Source organism: Triticum aestivum, chromosome 7B (genome assembly GCF_018294505.1).
Source record: "Triticum aestivum cultivar Chinese Spring chromosome 7B, IWGSC CS RefSeq v2.1, whole genome shotgun sequence".
Lineage (NCBI taxonomy): Eukaryota > Viridiplantae > Streptophyta > Magnoliopsida > Poales > Poaceae > Triticum > Triticum aestivum.
In genome coordinates this window covers 389,152,210-389,174,055 of record NC_057813.1, presented here as the reverse complement: position 1 = coordinate 389,174,055, position 21,846 = coordinate 389,152,210, and positions in this window count along the sequence as shown.

Here is a 21,846-nt window from a genome sequence, read left to right as displayed (position 1 = left end):
TCCACCGCAACGGGACTTATCCCCCGATGCACCCGTCTACCGTCACAGATCTGCTTCAACGCCACCGACAGCCATCGCACCTCCGATGCCTACACGACACCGCAAGAGAGGTGGTACTTCATATCTCCTCAACTTTTTGATCTCAACGAGAAAATAGATCTTAACTTGGTTACTCTACTTTATTTTCAGCTCTTAGAATTTAGTCTTAGTTTGAAGCAAACAGTGGATGCTAAATATCATTTCTCCGGTTTGCAGCTTCAAATCTACCATGGCACAATCATAATATGGTTTAATTGATCATGCTTAGGGTTTAATTGATCATGTTGGTTCCGTGGTGGTTTCTTTAATAGAAATAGGAGGGGAAACCCTCTTTTGCTAAAAAAATATGCTTAGAGTTTCCCCCTTTTATGATCACTATACGATCAGAATACGTGCTTCGTGTCATAATAGCACTGCTCAACCCATCAAGCTAAACAAGATTAGTTGTTCAAAAACGAATATGATATTATTAAAATAGAGTGGTTTAATTGGTCAGCTAAATGTTCCTAAATTAGTTTTGAAAATGCATGTTTGCCGCTCGGGTGTGTATCTCTACAGGGTGCCCACGGTGGGCCGACCCACCCTCGGATTTTGGGTCGTCCCAGGCCCTGATTCCCCTCTGTTCTGCTATGCGCTTCCGATCTCTACTCGCCCCTAGCCGCCTGCCTCGCCGGCGACTTGCAGTCCCCGAACGTCATGACTCTAGGAAGAGATGCCGGACTAACAGGCGGTCAGGAGCCGCTTGCCCAACAGCGTCACCGCTGCCCGGGTGCGCCGCTGTGCCTACCTTCCGAGTCCGTTCAGGGCTCAGGTGTGCAACACCCACCAAGCCAACCCGATTTATCCTGAGATACGCCCTCAACACTCAGCAGCCACTCCTCATCACCCATTTTCTAATTGATTCATTACTCATTAGGCAGGACTGTCATTATGGTTTGTTGTGTGCTCAGTGCTACCTACACTTAATGGTGAAAGTGCAATCATGCCCTTACATCATGTTTGATGTTGATGACAATATACATGTAGGGTACTAACAATGGTTGTTAAGTAAATCTCAGGTGTTAGTTCCTGGTTCATCGAAGTGTGTGGGTCATGGGCATACACATGATTTTACTCAAGGATGAAGCATATAAATTGATTTCATATTTCGTTTCGTGAGTATAGGATCCCGCACTATTAAGAGGGGATCGGTAGGGTTAGTTAAATACTTGCTCAAGTTACTATTATTCCTAGGTTCAACAAAAACATAGGATCACACAAAAATAAAATGTGCACATGTTCTTTTTGCTCCCATGCCGGATGTCCGGGCTGCCAACCGGATGTCCGGGTCACTGATGGTTAGACACCAGTAGGTCTGCACGCTCACGCCAGATGCCCGGGCTGCACCCCGGATGTCCGGGACTCCCAGCCATGCCGGATGTCCGTCTCCCTGTCATCCTGACTCCAGTAGGTTTGCACGTTGCTGCCGGATGTCCGGGCTTAGCCCGGATGTCCGGGCCTTCCCGGGTCACCAGATGTCCGGGCCTTGCTCCGGATGTTCGGCCCCTCTGTTTTTCTCCTGGCTTCTCCTCTGTTCTTCTTGTGCCCCGCCAGCCCGGATGTCCGGCCACCCTGCCCGGATGTCCGGCCTGCCCATTCACTTATGCTATAATGGCCACATTTGTGCTCACACTATATATAGCCCTTCTTCCCCGCGGGAGAGGGTTGACCACTCACTTTGAACAAACCCTAGAACACATTTTACTCTCTCTCTCTCTCACTCCTCCACACCAAATCTTAGATCCCCAAGGGATTTGAGAGCATTTGAGAGAAGCTGTCCAATCAAGTGATAGATCCACTCCCTCTCCTTCTTTGCACCAAAGGAATTCGTGATTTCAGCAAGTCTTGAGCTTTTCCCCATCATTCTTGTTACTCATGGAGGTTGGAGACTCCTAGGCGGTAGGAGTCTTTCAGAGAGGAATCGACCTTTGTGATTACCCTCGGAAAAGTTTGTGAGGGTTTGGAGACCACTGTCGGTGTCAAAACCGGCGGATCTCGGATAGGGGGTCTCGAACTATGCGTCTAGGCGGATGGTAACAGGAGACAAGGGACACGATGTTTTTACCCAGGTTTGGGCCCTCTCGATGGAGGTAAAACCCTACTCCTGCTTGATTGATATTGATGATATGGGTAGTACAAGAGTAGATCTACCACGAGATCAGAGAGGCTAAACCCTAGAATCTAGCCTATGGTATGATTGTTGTTCGTCCTACGGACTAAAACCCTCCGGTTTATATAGGCAGCAAAGAGGGTTAGGGTTACACAGAGTCGGTTACAATGGTAGGAGATCTACATATCTGTATCACCAAGCTTGCCTTCCACGCCAAGGAAAGTCCCATCCAGACACGGGACGGAGTCTTCAATCTTGTATCTTCATAGTCCTGGAGTCCGGCCGATGATGATAGTTTGGCTATCCGGACACCCCCTAGTCTGGGAGTCCCTCAGTAGCCCCTGAACCAGGCTTCAATGACGATGAGTCCGGTGCACATATTGTCTTTGGCATTGCAAGGCGGGTTCCTCCTCCGAATACTTCATAGAAGATTTTGAACACAAGGATAGTGTCCAGCTCTGCAAAATAAGTTCCACATACCACCGTAGAGAGAATAATATTTACACAAGTTCAATCTGCTGATGTATGTCATAGCGTGACATCACACTACAGCCAAGCCTTTATTCGAATCGTTTTTATTGTTCCACCTCAGCGCGTTTAGCAAGGCGATTTCCTTGGCACGTCTTGTCAAAGCAGAGATCGTGTCCCCTTATTTCGGGATTCTCATCAATACGGGCGTGGGTAACCCAACCGTGCCCGTTGGCATGTCTCCTCTATCGAAGGCGAGTCCCGAACGGTCACGGGGGAGGCTCTTGGTATTCAACCTCTTTATAAAGAGACCAAGGCTCCACTCCCTTTTTTCAATCTCAATCGAATCCGCCCCTCGCCTCGAGTTCCAACACCCAAAGCTCCAGATTCAGGCGCTTCGGACCTTCGATGATGTCCGGCTCCGACCTGCAAGGCCGGTGGATGCCTTCCTCCGTTACGGAAGAAGACGTGCTAAAGCTAAGAGATGCCAGGTATTTAACCGACGAAATTTCGCATAGGCTGCCTGCCCAAGGGCAGGTTATTTCCACTCCCAAGCCTGGTGAAAGCATGGTGTTCGCGTCTCACTTCCTTCGGGGGCTAAGCTTCCCGACGGACCCCTTCGTGAGGGGTCTCCTATTTTACTATGGGTTGGAATTTCACGACTTGGATCCGGAGTCCATCCTCCACATCTCATTGTTCATTGTCGCATGCGAAGCCTTCCTCCGCATTACCCCTCACTTCGGATTGTGGCTCAAGACCTTCAAAGTGGAGCTGAAGATGATCAAGGGGCAATAGGCAGAGTGCGGAGGGGCTGTTATAAGCAAGAATGCTGATGCTCCGTGGCCCGAGGGCTCTTTTCAAGAGGAGCTCAGTCTATGGCAACAAGAGTGGTTTTATATCACAGCTCCCAGGGGCACCAAATGGGTGGCGCCACCTGCCTTTCGCTCGGGTCCTCCACTGCGGCTGGCGTCATGGGTCGATAAAGGGCTTGACTGGGGGCCGTGCAAGGACTTGCCCTTGCTGCAGGGCCGCATTCGAGACCTCCTAGAAAGAGAGATCACTTTGGTCGTAGTAGCGCAGGTCATGCTGATTCGTCGCATCCTGCCCTGCAGACGTCGCCCCCTCCGCCTGTGGGAATTTAACCCGGAGGGACCACGAGCTCTCCAACATTTTATGGGCGCGACGCCCGTGGAGATGTACAAGCTTTTTTTCGGATCATAAGAGATGTGTCCGGACTTGACCGAGGACGTAGGCCTGAGCTGCAATCGCCCGGATACTCAAGTAAGTAGCCCTGTACCCGGACACGCTATCCTATGTTTATCACAAACTTGCCCTTTAAAAGAGTCGTCCCTTGAATAGGAGTGGATAGCGAAAGCAAAGTTAATCAGGTGTCCGGCCCCCCTCCCTGAGACCACGTCGGATCCCGTGTTAACCAGGATGCTGGAGGTTGCGCCTTCGGAAGAAGGTGAAGGGGGGAACAAGGAAGCTACTGCCTCCATGAAGGAGGCTGCCAGGAAAGGAGAGGACCGCCTCTGAAGACCCGGAGACCATGGTCTCAAAGCGGGGGAAGAAATCTTCGTCATAGGGTCCTGCGCCGAGGGATGCCTCGGCCGCATTGTGCCCCCAAGGGGATCAGCCCTCCACCGAGCCATAAGTAAAAAGGGGAGTTTTTATTAAAATAAAGGATATCCCTACCCTATTTCTGATAACCGAAATTTTACCATGTAGTTCGGATCTCAGCCCTTCTCAGCAGAGCTCATCTTCAGGGGATCTTCGTCCGGAAATGATAGAGAGCGAAACGCCTCCCCCTGCCGTACCGTCTTACGAGGCAGGCGACCCTGAGGTGTCGTCATGGAGGGTTTCTCCGAGTCCGGCGGGGCCGGAAAGTAGTCGTATGTCCCCTCAAAGCCCTCCGCGTCCGGCCTTCGAAAAAGGCCATCGGACGAGTCCGGCACCATATGGTGTACGGTCGGAGGAGCTGAAGGATCTGCTCGGGCGAGCGTTTATCTCAGAAGATCACCGTGCGTTAATGAGTACGGTGATTGAAAGGGTTTCATCCGCTGAGAGTGGATTGCATGAAGCCGTCAGAAGTTTACTGATAGGTTTTAAGGTACGCAAAATGATGTACCATCTGACAGTTCCGCATATAAACTGCGCCCTGTGTAGATAGTAGCCCCTGAGGCTCGGTGTGTTGTCAAAAATGACAGCGCGCTGAGCATCATAATCCCAGGTATAATGTGTCGCCCTTCCTATGCAGGTGGCGAAGGGTCCGGTGGCTAGCCGGACTGATGATTTTGCCGAACTAAAGCGACAACTTGACGTGGCGGATGTCGACATCGCGCTTGTCAATAGGCGACTTGACGAGTCACAAGCTATGCAATTTCCCCACGGACACCTGGTAAGAGAGCTTGACGCCCGTGCCTTACAACCAGTATGCTTGACGCAGATGGTGCCGCTGCCATGGAGAACCTGCAGGCAGAGCTCGCCCAGGCCAAGGAACAGGCCAGAAAGAGTGACGCGACTGCCTTAAAGGCGGCCGAAGAGCTAAAAGCCGAACAGGCTGCTCACTGCCGAAGCAAGAAGGAGATGGCCGAGATGGCCGTGGAGTTGAAGAATGCTGCCAACCACTGCAAGCTTCTTGAATAAGAAGATCGGGCGGTACGAGAGGACCTGAAGAAGGCCACTGCCGAGGCCAAGGATGCTCGCTCTATGATGAGAGCTATGAAGGAGGAGCTGCGTCAGGCCAGAGAAATCGCAGCTGGAAAGCCCTTTCTGTTGCAGAGGAAATTCCTGGACCCTAATTATGCACAGTTGGACCGTCTGTGGAGTGCGGAAGATGCTTATCTGGACTTGGCAGCAAGTGCGGCAGACCCGGCCGAACACTTCCGAGATCAAGAGGATCACGAAACGGGAAAGGTTTTTTTGGTCGCAGTTCCATAATCCAGAGCGCCCAATTTCATTAACCGATCGCTTGGCCGAATGGGCGGAGCTGAATAGGTTGTCCGGACTTGCCATGAAGGATGTCGTGAGTCTTTTGTGGCCGAAGAGGCCTGAGCCGAAGAGTTATTTTGGCTTGGTGCAGCAGTTCCTTGGCGCGGTGCCGCATATCAATGCAATAAGGAGGTCGGCATGCATAGAGGGTGCGCGGATGGCTCTTGCCCGTGTCAAGACATACTGGGCGGAGATGAAGGCCACCGATGTTGCAACCCAAGATTCGGACGAAAGCCGAGTACCTGTCGAGCACTATTTTCAGGAAGTTCTGCCGGGCGCTCGTTTAATAGAGACACAGTGCTTGAAGGATATTATGTTCGAATAACATGTATTGTTGTGAAACAATGTTTCTATGAAATATAGAAGCTTTTTATACTTGTGCTTTCAAGAATTAAAATACCTCCTATGCGGTCGTTAATGTATATGTGTATATAACCTGAAAGATGGCAGTCTTCGGCTTCAGCCCCCACGCATATAATGCGGGGGTGTTTGCAAAAGGCGCATTTTCACACTTGATCCAACATCTTGGTCCTATAAAGGAGGTGGTAGCGTAGCAAACTAGGCAACCGGACTATAATGCTTTATCACTTTCACTTAGCCATAGGAGTTTGACAATGGGACTACTATATAGCCCCTAGGGGCACCGCGCTCACCCAAATTCGGGGCGCGTATGTGCCTGACCGGGAAACGGCCCTTCATCAATGCAGAGGAATCCTATAGATTCCGGCGGGTCATCGAGTGGTTGACCAGTCTCACGCTATATCATGACAGTCAGTTTTTGGCTTTCTCTACTGAGGTGCTCGCCTGGCCGAACCGGGGCACAATCGCAGTAGTTCTCCTGGTGCCGCGTTAGCCGATAGAGCGGAACGTAAGGTAGCAAAACACAGGAGCCGGGCAAACCCAACATTTGACCAAAGACATGATTCAGAGCTGATGCATATAAGGCCTAACTCGAGACGCCGAACACTCCCTAAGGTATTCGGTCTTTATGAAAACGGGCCGAACAACGCCCTTGGTAATAAGCCCCTGGTGTCCAGGTACGCGCAAAATTCTGACGTGGCCTATGCCAAAACGCCAGCCTCCTCCTCGGTTATAGTAAGAAACCAGGGGATGTGTAGCAACAAGAGACAGTAAAAAAGGTTTACGCAGGGTCTTAATCTGAAAAGAATCCTTGCAACGGGTCCCTATTGCACGTCTGCGCCTGTGTCTCCGTTGTGCCGTATCCTGGACGGGTGTCGCACGGTGTTCATCTGTAAAAGAGAGGAACTTAGTTGAAAAAGATCATGTGAAAATGTACGTTATATTAAATAAACAAAGTATGTTTCAAAAAATGAATAAAATTGAGCTTTATTGTCTCTTGTTGTATATGCGCGGAGCCCCTAGTGCGAGGGTGTGCGGCTGGTAAGCCCCTGTATGTTTACGCCGGACTCGTCTAACCGTTTCCGGGGTCTGAATGACCTGTTTGGGTGCTTGAATTAGTGAAGCCGGTTTAGTGTGTGGCTATCGAGGCAGTCACACAATCTTCCGCACTCGAGGAACACTCGACATTTCCCTTTAAGGAGATGATGCCTCATGGACCGGGCATTTTAAGTGTGAGGGATGCATAATGCGTTATTGCGTTAAAGCGGGCAAAAGCTTCGCGCCCTAGTAGTGCTTGATAGCTACTTGTAAATGGGGCGAGGTGGAAGGTTAACTTTTCGCGGCGGAAGTTTTCGGGTGAGCCGAACACAACTTCTAGCAATAAAGAGCCCGTACAGTGGGCATATCGGCCTGGCATTACCCCTTGAAAGGAAGTGTTGCTATGGCGAATTTTGGTTGGGTCTATCCCCATTTTGCGGATTGTGTCCTGATATAGCAGGTTTAGATCACTGCTGCCGTCCATTAGGACTTGTGAAAATTGGAGTCCATCGATTATCGGATCTAATATCAAGGCAGTCCATCCTGCATTCTGGATACTTCTAGAGTAATCCTGATGGTCAAAGGTGATTGGTTTTGACAACCAGTGGCGGGACTCCTCTGGGATAGGCCGTATGGCGCGTATCTCTATGGGCGCCGTCCTGTTTTTCCCTTTTGTCGCGTAAAGTGAGTTTACTGTTTTGACTTCTTGTGGGAAATTCTTTTGTTTTTCGGTGCTCTGCTTGTGGGGTTCGTCATCGTCTTTGCTTGGTGTGTCGAGCCCCTTGTGTTCGGTGTTGAGTTTGTCGGACTGCTTGAAGACCCAACAATCTCTGTGGGTATGATTTGCAGGCTTCCCGGGGGTACTGTGGATTTGGCATACCTTGTCCAAGATTTTGTTTCAGTTAGATAGCTTGTCCCTGTTATCCTTATGGGGCAGTTTTCTATGATTCTGCTGTGAGCTTTTGAATCCGGCATTGACTGCCGTGCTCTTCGGGCTGTTGCCCTTGGTCCGGCGCTGGTCTTTGCTGCCTCGCGGTTTCCCATTTCCATCCCTAACTTCGGATGTACTTGGGTCGCTGGTACTGCATCTTTCCAGTCAGCTATCCTCTCCCGCGCAAAAGCGGGTCATGAGGCTTGTTAATGCGGCCATTGTTCTTGGATTTTCTTGGCCGAGGTGTCTGGCAAGCCATTCGTCTCAGACGTTGTGTTTGAAAGCTACTAAGGCTTCGGCGTTCGGACAGTCGACTATTTGGTTCTTTTTAGTAAGGAATCTATTCCGGAATTTTCCGGCTGACCCTCCGGGTTGTTGGGTTATGTGACTTAAATCATCTGCATCCGGAGGTCGGACATAGGTCCCTTGAAAATTTGCCCGAAAAGCATGCTCAAGCTCTTCCCAACTTCCAATGGTGTTTTCGGGGAGGCTTTTGAGCCAATGCCTGGCTGACCCTTTGAGCTTGAGGGGTAAGTATTTTATGGCGTGGAGGTCATCTCCTCTAGCCATGTGTATGTGGAGGATGTAATCCTCAATCCAGACTCCAGGGTCTGTTGTTCCATCGTATGCCTCTATGTTTACGGGCTTGAATCCCGCTGGAAATTCATGATCCAGAACCTCATCGGTGAAACATAGGGGATGTGCGGCACCCCTATATTTAGGTGTACCGTAATATTCAGATACTTGACGTGTTGCATTGCTTACTAGAGCTTGCTTTCTTGGCCCGTAGATGGATCTAACTGGGCCATCTTTTTGATGCGAATCCGTGTGCGGATCGTGTGCCGGCTTGTGTGCAGCGCCGTTTGCCGCTCTATGTTTGCCATGGGGTCGTCTATCCAACCGAGTGGTCTCCTTGTTCTTTGATTGTGGTGGCTCTACGGCCTCCTCATCAAATTCTGGCAGTAGTTTTCGCTTCAGGTAGCTCTTTGTTCGGCGACTATCGCCGTATTTGTCTGCGGTGTTGAGTAATTTGCTCCATCTGATTCTGAGCGCATCTTCCACTGTTTTGAGCTTTCGCTTCTGCTTCTTCAGGCTACGTACAGTGGCAACGAGCCTTTTGTGGAGGTTCTTTTGCTCCGGTAACTTGTCCGGTGTGAGATCGTTCGGACTGTTATCTTTGGGGACGGATTGTTTATCTGGATTGTCCTATTCGGACGGTTGCTCGATAGCATGTTCGTCATCCACCGGTTCGCCCTGCTCTATGGATGGGTCTGTATGGCTGTGTTCTATGTCGAGGCGGGATTTTGAGCGGCGCATACGTCGCCGTTTTGACTGCTTTTCGAGGGAATGATCCCTCGTGGCATCCCGTTGTTCCTCGTCGTCGCTTCCTTTAGGTGTGTCCACCATGTATACATCATGAGATGAGGTGGTTGTCCAGTGCCCTATAGGTGCTGGTTCATGTTTGTCTTCTACATCGTCGTCCATACCGTCGATGTATTCGGAATCGAAGTCGAGCACGTCGTTTAAACTTTCGACAGTGGCTATGAAGTGGGTGGTGAGTGGGCTTCGAATTTCTTCGTTGTCTGCATCCCAATCTTCCTGACCATAGTCCGACCAGGACTCTCCTGATAGAGAGAGAGAGAGAGACTTTAGTGAATTTAATATGTCGCCAAAGGGCGAGTGCTGAAAGATGTCCGTAGCGGTGAACTCCATGATCGGCGCCCAATCGGATTCGATTGGCAGGGGCGCGGAAGGTTCGGAGTCTGGAGAGGAGTCCGGCACCTTGCACTATTGGAAATAGGGAATTTGCCATCAGTCAGCTCTTTGCCGTCTGCTAGCGGACGACAAAGAAGGTCTTTGCCATCTGCTTGCAAAAAACAGACGGTAAAGAACTAACAGACGGCAAAGAACCTGGTTGCCATCAGTCAGCTCTTTGCCGTCTGCCAGCAGATAGCAAATAATCTTTGCCGTCCGCTGGCAGACGGCAAAGAGGTGCCCAGCAGACGGCAAAGAGGTGCCCCATGGTAGCCACCCCCTCTCTCTCTCTCCCCAGCCCCACCACACCGGCCCGATCCACTCCCACCCCACCACTCTGTCTCTCTCTCGTCCCTAAAAAAACTCTCTCACAAACTTATCCCCACCCCTTGGTCCACCCCACCCCGGCTCCTCTCCCCATGATCTCCTCGCCGTCGCCACCACCCATGCCGGCCGGTTCCGGCGAGCACCGGCCGCGCGCATAACTCCCCCAAGCTCGGCCCCTCCCTCCCCTTCATCCAGATCCGTGCCTCAAGGCTTGCACCCTTGCCCGCGGCTAGGGTTTCGGGCCGCCTCCCGTGTTCTTGCCGGAATCCACCACAATCGGCGATGGCGAGACCGGAGCTTGCTGAATCCGTCACCGGCGTTTCCCAGGTAGGCCCTTCCCCTCCTTCCTTGCTTGGGTCCACCCTCTCCTCCTCACCTTGCCTTCCCTTCCGATCCGTCCCTTTGCTGTAGGTCGCCATGGCAGCCGCCGCCACAGCCCCAGCGCACACGCGCCGTTCTCGACGGCTACAAGATGGCCGCAGCCACCCCTGCTGCCTCCGAGGTCAGGGTCGACGCGGTGGGGAACGATGACGTCATAGCGTACGCGCTACAGGAGGAGCTCGCGCAGGTCGCCATGGCCGAGGCGTTCGGGGCCAACGGCGGCGAGGCTGAGCAACGCGCCACTGTCCTCGCAGGAGCCCTCCGCCAACCTCCCCATGAGCATCCCCTTCCGTCCTCCCTTCTCTCTGTATGTTTCCCCTTGCATAAATCTGAATCAAACGTGCGTCCTCATAAATCTGAATCAAATTGTGGATTCTAATTGTTGTGAACTCCATAAGCGCTCACATGCTAGTGGCCTTTGATGACATTTTAAGTTCTTGGCTGTTGTCTTTAATGCTAGTGTGTAGCAGCAAAAAATTTGTACTTGGAAGTGTCAAAATTTATCATTTATAATCAGCCATAGTAATATTGCTATAGATATATACACACTTAAAGTCTGAAAATTTTCTAGTAAATATACATGTCAGCTGCCATATCCGTTGCTTTGTCCCTTATTCAGTGTTTTTATCTTTTCTTGTTTTGATGTTACAATTTTGTTAGTTCATAGATGTTGATTTTGTTTTCTCTGTAGTTGAAAAAGTTCTGTATCAAGCTTCTATGTTTTGTCACAAGGATGAGATTTTTAGAATGCTACAAAACTTCATACCTTAGTAATGTTTTAGAATTTTTAAAATAGAATACATTAGTTGACATCTATTTCGTTAGCTTTTATACTAATGTTTTACTTCTCAGAACTTAATTCTTGCAAATCAAAGCAAATCAAATCAAAGAGAGCATACAGAGAACAAAAGCCTCACATTTAGCATAAGTTTGCAAATCAAAAAGGCACACACATGTCTCAGTGCGGGCAGCCATGCCTTGTCATCAGTGTGAGCAGCCATGCATTGCCACCAGTGTGAGCAGCCAAAGCCTTGTGCAAATTTCATATGCAAGCCCCAAAAATATGTGGTGTGCAGTTCATAGATTCTTCCCATGTTTATCGGATCTGTTAAGCTAAATTACTCTGCACCTAATATTCACATTGGTTGCTCAAAGTAAAAAAATATGTACTCTAGACTGAATATGTACTTGTTGTCGTATTTTTTAGAAGTATGCAATATGATGTCAGAAGTAGTAACAGGTGAAGCTCCCTCTCTTATCTTGTAATCCTACAGGAGGGACAACCTCAGGGATGCTAGCTGCCTGCTTAACTGAATCTAGGTTTTCTCTTTTGGTTGCTACATGTGTGAGTGAAGGAGATCTACTTCCTTCTCAACCGATGGGTGGGTAAGCAAGCTCCCCATCCACTCAAGTTCTAAACAAGCAGATAATCATTTGGGGTGCTACCCTGCTATTTCTTCTATGCTATAGTTACTTTACTCATGAACAGATACTCACTTGTTCTTAGTTGTTTTACTTCTAATACTGATATGAACAGATACCACTTGGTTTGGCTATTCCTATTGGTCTCTTTCTAATAGCCTATGAACAGATGCTATACTTGGTTTTGGCTGTTACTTTCCTAGTTTTCTACTGATAAGACAGATACTACATCTGATTAGGGCAGTGATGCTGGTCTGAGCCCCCCCTCTCTTAGGCTTAATTTACATGTGGCTATCCCTGTGCTATGATGAACTAGCCCTGGCACTTCCAGGCTGTCTGAGCACATAATCCCTCAAGTATACCTTGAGGTCTTCTGTAGCTTGGTCTTGTGGATTCTGGTAAACCTGCTTCTTGTGGATAGCCTGCTCCTCCTAGCTGCTTCACACTATCTCACAGATATGGTTTTGGGCCCAATTCTGTTTGATGTTTTGGACACCAAGTGTCTAACAGACCCTACTCTACTGTTGGTTGCCCTATTTATACTGGCCTGAATGGTGTGACTAAGCTGTGTGTGTATGTGTGTGTGTGTGTGTGTGTTTGTGCTGTCCTCACGGGTGGCCTGAATGAAGTCTAATCCTTGGCTTTAATCACTATTTTTTAGTTGGCTTAATTCCTGGAGCTAGTACTGATAGTGGTCTTTGTGTTGGCATTTAACTTACTACTAATTGTGGTGGCTTCTTGATTGGGTCCTTGGCTGGCTCTCTCCTTTGGCTCTTTGGTATTGGTTTACTCTATTTGGCTTTCTAGTTAAGATCACTTTGAAAATCAGGATCTTAACTAAGATTATCTTGATCTCAAGTACTGGCTCCTACAACAATGCATTTCACCAAGTGAAATGCTACATTTCTACTCCTAACCCATTCTCTCTTTCTTAGTGTTTTTGTTATGCAGGTTGGAAGAAAAGAAGAAGATCCAGAGAAGACCTTAGTAATAAGATAGTTTTTAGGAAAATAGATATTTAGTTTTAGGTCATTCCTTGTAATATGTGTTGGATATGTGTTGGATATATATGTGTTCATGACTATTGGTAACATGTGTTGGATATGTGTTGGATATATATGTGTTCATGACTATTGGTAATACGTGTTGGATATGCTATATTGGTCATATATATATATATCTGTGTTTGATTTTCTGTGAAAATGAATTGATATAAGAAGAAACAGAATTAATGCCTATTTGGTCTCTTTGCCATCTGCCAACAGATGGCAAAGAGCCTGCAGCCTTTGCCGTCTACCAGCAGATGGCAAAGAGCCTGCAGCCTTTGCCGTCTGCGACCAGATGGCAAAGAGCCATTCCCTTTGTTGTCCGTCGGCAGATGGCAAAGAGCCATGCCCTTTGCCCAACGGATCTCGGTAGGGGGTCCCGAACTGTGCGTCTAGGCGGATGGTAACAAGAGACAAGGGACATGATGTTTTTACCCAGGTTCGGGCCCTCTCGATGGAGGTAAAACCCTACTCCTGCTTGATTGATATTGATGATATGGGTAGTACAAGAGTAGATCTACCACAAGATCAGAGAGGCTAAACCCTAGAAGCTAGCCTATGGTATGATTGTTGTTCATCCTACGGACTAAAACCCTCCGGTTTATATAGGCACCGAAGAGGGTTAGGGTTACACAGAGTCGGTTACAATGGTAGGAGATCTACATATCCGTATCACCAAGCTTGCCTTCCACGCCAAGGAAAGTCCCATCCGGACACGGGACGGAGTCTTCAACCTTGTATCTTCATAGTCCTGGAGTCCGGCTGACGATGATAGTTCGGCCATCCGGACACCCCCTAGTCCGGGACTCCCTCAACCACCCCAAGGTCTACCACTAGTGGTTGAGAAACGCCTTCGTGGTGTTGTCTCAAAGGGAGAATAGGGCGAGCCTTCGTGGCGTTGGTGTGCCTTTGTGGTAACATCCACCTCTCTAACTGTGACGTAGCTTCCCTCCAAGGAAGTGAACATCGGCATACATCCTCGTCTCCCGGAGTTGCGGTTATTCCTAACCATAACCCTCTACTTGTGGTTACTTGTCTCTTAGCTCTTACTTATCTCATATTGTGCTTGTTTCCTTTCATACACGTGTTACTTGCTTAGCACTTAGTACTACTCTTGAAATTGTTAGGCTCACTCTCATATTCCACATTATTGCCTAAAATTGCTTAGTAATAATTAAAATTTGTAATTGTACCTATTCACCCCCCTCTATGTCCATCTCGATCCTTTCAATTGGTATTGGAGCCTCATGCTCTATTCTTATGGCTTAACCGCCCTAGAGCGAGATGAAGCCGCATCTGAGGATCTAGAACGGGCCCTTGCTAAGCAAAAAGAGGAGCATGATGCTTCTCTTGAGGCCTTGGTCCAAATGAGATTAGCCACGTTGTCCACGGTGCTTGCACCACTCTCGGGTGGTGCGACTTCGAGGCCAACTGTGCCTACTCCGTCACTTGGTCAACAACCTCCTAGCAATGAACACTCCAGTGTTCCTTGGCTTTACACAAGACCTTAGGTTGAGAAACCGAGATATAATCCTCAAGGCAAACCTCCTTTACTTAGTGCCACTTCCGATTTTGCCTTGTGGAGAGTTGCTATGCAGGATCATCTTCGACATCGAAACGATGAGATGCTGGAGATCAGGGAGTATGGTTATCATGTGGTTGATACAAAGAACCCTACACCAAGAGAAATCTATGACAAGAATCTCAATGACACTGCAATCATGTGTATAAGGAGAGGTATGGATGACAAGCAAAGGAGACCGTTCATACACATCACAAGTGCCAAGGAACTACAGGAAAGTATTATAAGATCCAAGACTGGCACCTCTACCCTCCGGAGTGCTCAATATGAAATTGCCAAGGGGCAATTGCAAAACTTTTGTATGGAGAAAGGTGAAACCCCCAATCAACTCCTTGAGCGTCTCATGACCCTCACTACCGATATTGAGTCATGTGAGTGTGACAAGACACAAGATGTATTCAAATGACTAAGCGATTCCTTGTGGATAAGTTGCTTCATGCTCTTTCCTCATATCACCATCAAATGGTGTGGGACATAAGACAACACCATGCCTTCAAGGAAATGACTACAGATGACATCATATCCACCTTCCAACTATTTGAAGAGTCAAAGGCTAATGCCACAAAACATATTGCCATGCATGGTACCCCATCATCAAAGATCAATCTTGCATTGAAGGCCAAGCATGTATGTGAAGATGAGGAAAGTGAAGAGGAAGAAGAAGATGATGAAGATGAAGATGGTGATGAGATTGAATCTGATGAGGGCCCTTCATATGAAGACATGGCTCTCTTTGTCAAGAAGTTTAGCACGGGAAAGTTCAAGGGAAGATTTCAAAAGAAGAAAGTAAGAAAATGCTACAACTGTGAAGAAACCAACCACTTCTCCAACGAGTGTCCTTATGAGAAGAGAGAGGATAAACCAAGGTTTCCCAAGACCTTTCCCAAGAATAAGTTGCCAAATCCTTTGAACTCCAAGCTCAAGAAGAGAGATGGGAAAGCAATGGTTGCTCAAGAAGAATCCAATCCGGATGATGTTAGTGGTGTTGCCGGAGTTGCTCAAGACTCTCAAAACACTTTGAGGTTAGTAAACAAGAATGGTGATGTGGTCACCTACAACTACATGAAAGACTACAAGGGAAATGCTCACAAGTGCCTAATGGCAAAAGCCGTGGTAGAAGATGGAGAGGACCAAAGTTATCCTGACAAGGTCAAGGTAACTCCACGATCAAATCCCCCTCTTTTCACTCCTACTCCTAGTGATGAGTATCTTGATGCGGAGGATAGTTATGAGGATGATGATCTAGATGATCCTATGCTTGCCAAACTTAATAAGTTCATGTGCTCCCTCAAAGGAAAGAAGCTCACTATGTTTCGTATGCTTATGGAGATGGTGAGTAAGCACACCATCACCATTAAGGAACTCGAAACCCTCGTCACCGAGGAAAAGGAAAAATGTGAAATCCTTGAGTGGAAAGTCCAATATGAGGAAGCACGAAATGATGAACTATGCTTAAAAATTGGTGCAAATATAGATGTTATACTAAAGATCTTGCCTCCTTGAAAAAGGCTATTGACTCTTGTGAAGAGTTGATGAATGATAAAAGTAAGCTTGTGAAGTCTCATGCTTCTCTCTCTAAGGATTGTGAGCTTCTATCTGTGTCCCTCAAGACTAAGGAAGAAGAGCTCACCCTTCTTACAAAGAGCTTTGAGACGCTCAAACTTACTTATGTTGAAACTCTAGCTAAGGCTTACTCGTCTCCTATTATCAATTTTGATGCTTGTTCTACTAACTCTAGTAGTGATCTAGCATCTATTCTTGAGGAGAATCATTTTCTCAAGGCTCAAATCGAGAAAGGGCTCATGACATGTGCTCAAGGGCAAAAGAACCTTAATGAGGTGTTGAGCCAACACAATGAAGTGTTTGCCAAAGAGGGACTCGGGTTTGACCCAAGCACAAGCAAGAAGAAGAGGTCCTCTCAAAAGTGCACAACCCCTCTAAAAGAAACATTTGTACGAGAAGGGCACAAGGAGAAAGGTAAGGTTGTTAGTGGGAAGGCCACAAGGGGCATGCCCACTCTCAACAAGCCAAAAGAGTTCATGCCTCCATCCTATGTACTTCGTAAGACTAAGGATGGAGAATTTTATGAAAAATTTGTTGGTCCTCGAAATGCTTTCCAATTTTATGCTATTTGGGTCCCTAAGACCCTTGTTACTAACTTGAGAGGTCCCATTGCAAAATGGGTGCCTCTAACCAAGTAATAATTGTGTGTAGGTTGCCTTCTCCGATGGAGTAAAATGGGTGATTGATAGTCGATGTACCAATCATATGACCGGAGATAGCAAATTGCTCTAGGATTTCATGGAAGCTATTCAACCATTTAGGAGCATTATGTTTGGCGGAGGATCAAAAGGACAGGTACTTGGGTTGGGGAAGGTGGCTATCACAAATGACATGTCTCTTGCAAATGTCATGCTTGTCCAATCCCTTAAATACCATTTGCTTTCGGTTCGCCAATTGGCTTCTGTTGGTTATGATACACTTTTTGGACTAACGGATGTGAAAGTCTTTAAGAGGGATACTCTCGAAGTGGCCTTTGTTGGAGATTTGGATGGCAACCTTTACACGGTTGATTTCTAGAAAGAGAGCACATTCCATGCAACTTGTCTAATGGCCAATGCCGACAAGGGGTGGCTATGGCATCGCTGGCTAGCCCATGTCGGCGTGAGAAATCTTCAAGATCTCTTAAAGGGGAATCACATCCTTGGACTAACCAATGTCTCTTTTGAGAAAGATCGTGTGTGTAGTGCATGCATAGCCGGGAAGCAACATCAATCAAAGCACCCACCCAAGAATATTGTGTCTACTTCAAGGCCCCTGGAGCTCCTTCATGTGGATCAGTTCGGGCCTCCTTCATGGGATAGTCTTGGTGGGAAAAAGTATGGACTTGTCATTGTCGATGACTACTCAAGATATACATGGATGTTTTTCCTCAAGTCCAAGGACGAGACGAAGATCACCTTCATTGATTTTGCCAAGCAGGCACAACACAAGTTTGAGAAAGAGATCTTGGCAATAAGAAGTGACAATGGCTCTGAGTTCAAGAACTATACCTTGGAAGAATTCCTTAGTGATGAAGGAATTGAGCATCAATATTCAGCTCCATACACTCCTCAGCAAAATGGTGTAGCCGAAAGGAAGAACCGTACACTTGTGGAGATGGCAAGGTCCATGTTGGATGAATACAAGTCACCACATAGTTTTTGGGCCGAAGCTGTCAACACTGCATGCCATGCATCAAACTGGCTCTTCCTCCGTACTATATTGGAAAAGACTGCATATGAGCTCCTAACTGGGAACAAGCCAAATGTCAAGTACTTTCGTGTATTTGGGTGCAAATGTTTCATCCTCAACAAAAGAGAACGGTTAGGAAAATTTCAATCCAAAACAATTGAGGGCATATTTGTTGGCTATGGATCAAACTCTCACGCCTATAGTGTCTACAACAAATCCAATGGATGTGTTGTAGAAACTTGTGACGTGGTGTTTGATGAATTTAATGGCTCCCATGGGGAGCAAGTTGATCTAAGTGATGTAGGTGAAGAAGATTCCTCTCAAGATATCTTGACCATGGGTGTCGGTGCACTTCTTCCAATGGAACAAGAACCTCTTGATGATTAAGAAGAAGATGGAAGTACCACACATCATCAAACTACTTCAATACCCCTACCACCACAAACTCCTATTGTTCAACTAACGCCCTTAGTCCAAGTACAAGAAGATGATCAAGTTCCTCTTCATGATAATCATCAAGAAGAAGATCATCATCAAGGGCAAGAACAAGAATGTCCAATCATTGATGATGAACCTCAACAAATGCAATATGAACAAGAAGATCTTCCTCCACACATTAATGATCCATATGTTGAGGACGTGGATGATGGACATGAAGTTGAACCTCCAGAATCTCTAACCTCCATCATGCCTCGAGTAGCCGGTCGTGTTGATGTTGACAAAATTCTCACTGGCATATCGGAAGGTAGAGTTACTCGTAAACAATTGACTAACTTTTGTGCTCACTTCTTGTTTGTGTCTAGTGTTGAACCTCTCAAGGTACAAGATGCACTGATGGACAACGATTGGCTCGTTGCTATGCAAGAAGAGTTGAACAGTTTTGAACGCAACCAAGTGTGGTCATTAGTCAAGAGGCCAACTACGGGACACAATGTCATTGGAACAAAATGGATTTTCAAGAACAAGCAAGATGAGAATGGTATAATCATCCGCAACAAGGCAAGGTTAGTGGCTCAAGGGTACTCACAAGTTGAAGGTTTGGACTTTGGTGAGACCTTTGCCCCCGTTGCCCGTCTTGAATCCATTCACATCTTTCTTGCTTATGCTGCTTTCAATGGATTTACATTGCATCAAATGGATGTAAAGAGTGCTTTCCTTAACGGTCCTCTACAAGAAGAAGTATATGTGTCACAACCACCTGGGTTCGTTGATCCTGATCACAAAGACTATGTGTATAAACTTCATAAGGCTCTGTATGGCCTCAAACAAGCACCTCGTGCTTGGTATGATCATCTTAAGAAGTTTTTACTCGATGATGATTTTGTGAGAGGGGTGATCGATCCCACTCTTTTCACTAAGAGGGACAAGGGTGATTTGATCATATGCCAAATCTATGTAGATGATATAATTTTTGGTTCTCCTAACATTCATTTGTGCAAGAAGTTTGCGGACTCCATGACCAAGAATTTTGAAATGTCACTCAATACGGATTTCAAGTTCTTTCTTGGATTTCAAATTCAACAATTTCAAGAAGGAATTTTCTTGTCTCAAGCAAAATACCTCAAGGATATCCTAGAAAAGTTCGGCATGACTGATGCTAGTCCATGTAAGACACCCATGCCAACCAAAATTGTACTCACTGAAGACACCAACGGTATCCCTTTCGACCCATCTAAATACCGCTCTATGATTGGTTCATTGCTTTATCTTTGTGCATCTCGACCAGACATCATGTTTAGTGTATGCATGTGTGCTAGATTTCAAGCTTCCCCTAGGGAAAGTCATCATAAGGCGGTTAAGCATATTCTTAGATACCTTGTTCACACCCCAAAGCTGGGTCTATGGTACCCCAAGGATGCTAAGTTTGATCTCACTGGGTATATGGATGCGGATTGGGCTAGAGACAAAGTGGATCGTAAGTCCACCTCCGGTGCATGTCAATTTCTTGGCCGCTCCTTGGTAAGTTGGTCCTTGAAGAAACAAAATTGTATTGCCCTCTCTACCGCAGAAGCTGAATACATTGCAGCCGGCAGTTGTGCAACTCAATTACTATGGATGAGATAAACCTTGAAGGATTATGGTATCACTTATAGACATGTGCCTCTCCTATGTGATAATGAAAGTGCCATCAATATTGCTGAGAACCCCAAAGATCATCTCCGCACCAAGCACATTGATATTAGGTATCACTTCTTGAGAGATCATGTGGAAAAGGGTGATATTCACATCGATCATGTTGGTACAGATTTGCAACTTGCAGATATTTTCACCAAACCATTGGATGAAGCAAGGTTTTGTCGACTTAGGCGTGAACTTGGTATCTTGGAGCTTGAAAACATTATGTCAAATCTAGTACCGATCACTACAAAAATACACTTCTGTGATGATACGTGTTTGTCACAGTAGGTCGCATTTTTTGTCATGCATGTACATCCATGACAATTTTATGACAGAATCAAGATAGTCATACCTGTGCTGTCGTAGAAGTGTTCCATGACATTACCAAAATTATCATCACGGAAGTGTCCACTTCCATGACAATAAATCGCGTGTCACAGAAGTGCTTTCGTCAAGGGTGACCGACACGTGGCATCCGCCGTAACGGAACGCCGTTAAGCTATCGGGTCCGGTTTTGGATCGGATAACCCGTTAACAGCCCGGACCAATGGGGATTTCCCATGTGTAAAATCATCATTGGCCGCAGGAAACACGTGTTGCCTCACCGTTGGGACAGATGTCATCCACTCATTGGACAGGAGGCGCCTATGATAGGTCGACACGTGGCACGGCCCAACAGTGGCCCATTCCAGTGAAAAAGGCCGGCCCAGTAAAAATTAGCAGGCCAGCCCATATAAGGCCTACTTGTGTCAGGCCCATTTAAGCCCACGGCCCATACGAGATGTGCCAATTCGGCCCGTCAACGACCCGTTAAACATTTGACACCATTGCAGCCCATCGTCAGTTCGAGCCCGTTAACAGCGCGCTATATATTTGGGCTCAATATCGGCCTGATGAGATTTCGGCCTGTTAACGGCCCATTTAATGGATGGGCCAATTTTCAGGATGTACATCTTTCGGCCTTTTAGCGACTCATTTAAATGTTGGGCTAATTTCCGGCCCGGTGTGTCTTTCAGCCTGTTGACGGCCCATAAATTTGATGGGCCATTTGTTGTCGGACCTGAGTTTCGGCCTTTTAGCGGCCCATTTAAGTGTAGGGCCAATTTCTGGCCCGGTGTCACTTTCAGCCTGTTGACGGCACATATATCAGTTGGGCCATTTGTAGTTGCACCTAAGTTTTGGCCTTTTAGCGACCCATTTAAGTGTTGGGCCAATTCCCGGCCCTGTGTGCCTTTCGGCCTGTTAATGGACCATAAATGAGTTGGGCCATTTGTAGTCGGACCTTAGTTTTGGCCTTTTAACGGCCCATGCCCTTCATGGTCCAATACCAGCGCGATTTCTCTTTCGGCCTGCTAAAGGCCCACAACACAGTTGGGCCATTTACAATACGACCTGACTTTCGGCCTCTTAGTGGCCCATGGTCTTCATGGTCCAGTACAAGCCCGCTGTCTCTTTCGGCCTGCTAAACGCCTATAGTATCGTTGGGCCATATGTAGCCCAAACTTAGTAATGGCCTGTTAACGGCCCATGAAATAAATTGGGGCCACCTGTTGCCCGCTTCGATGTCGGCCTGTTAATGACCCGGGAGGTAAGAGGGCCGACCATTAACTTTCGGTCTAGTAACGGCCCATTAACTTAATGGGCCCACTAAAGTTTGTACATGTCTTTAGGCTAAATTAGATAATTTGAGCCCATTACGACGAGCAATTATGCACAGGACCAAAACCGATCAAGCAAAGGTACGGCATACAGGGAATAATGTTGCACATCCAGCATATATTACAGGAAATTACATCCACTGGGCAATCAAAGATTGATGCCAGTGCAAATAAATGAGCAGAACCTAACCATCTACAATGTCACAATCTGCAACCTCAGCACAGATGACGCCCATAAGCATGTGGGCAAGTTCTTGCTCCTTTGCTACACTGTCTGTGAAAACATTGATCAGTTGTTGTGTCGCACGACTCTGCACCTCTGATTCATCCACCATGTCCATCATTGC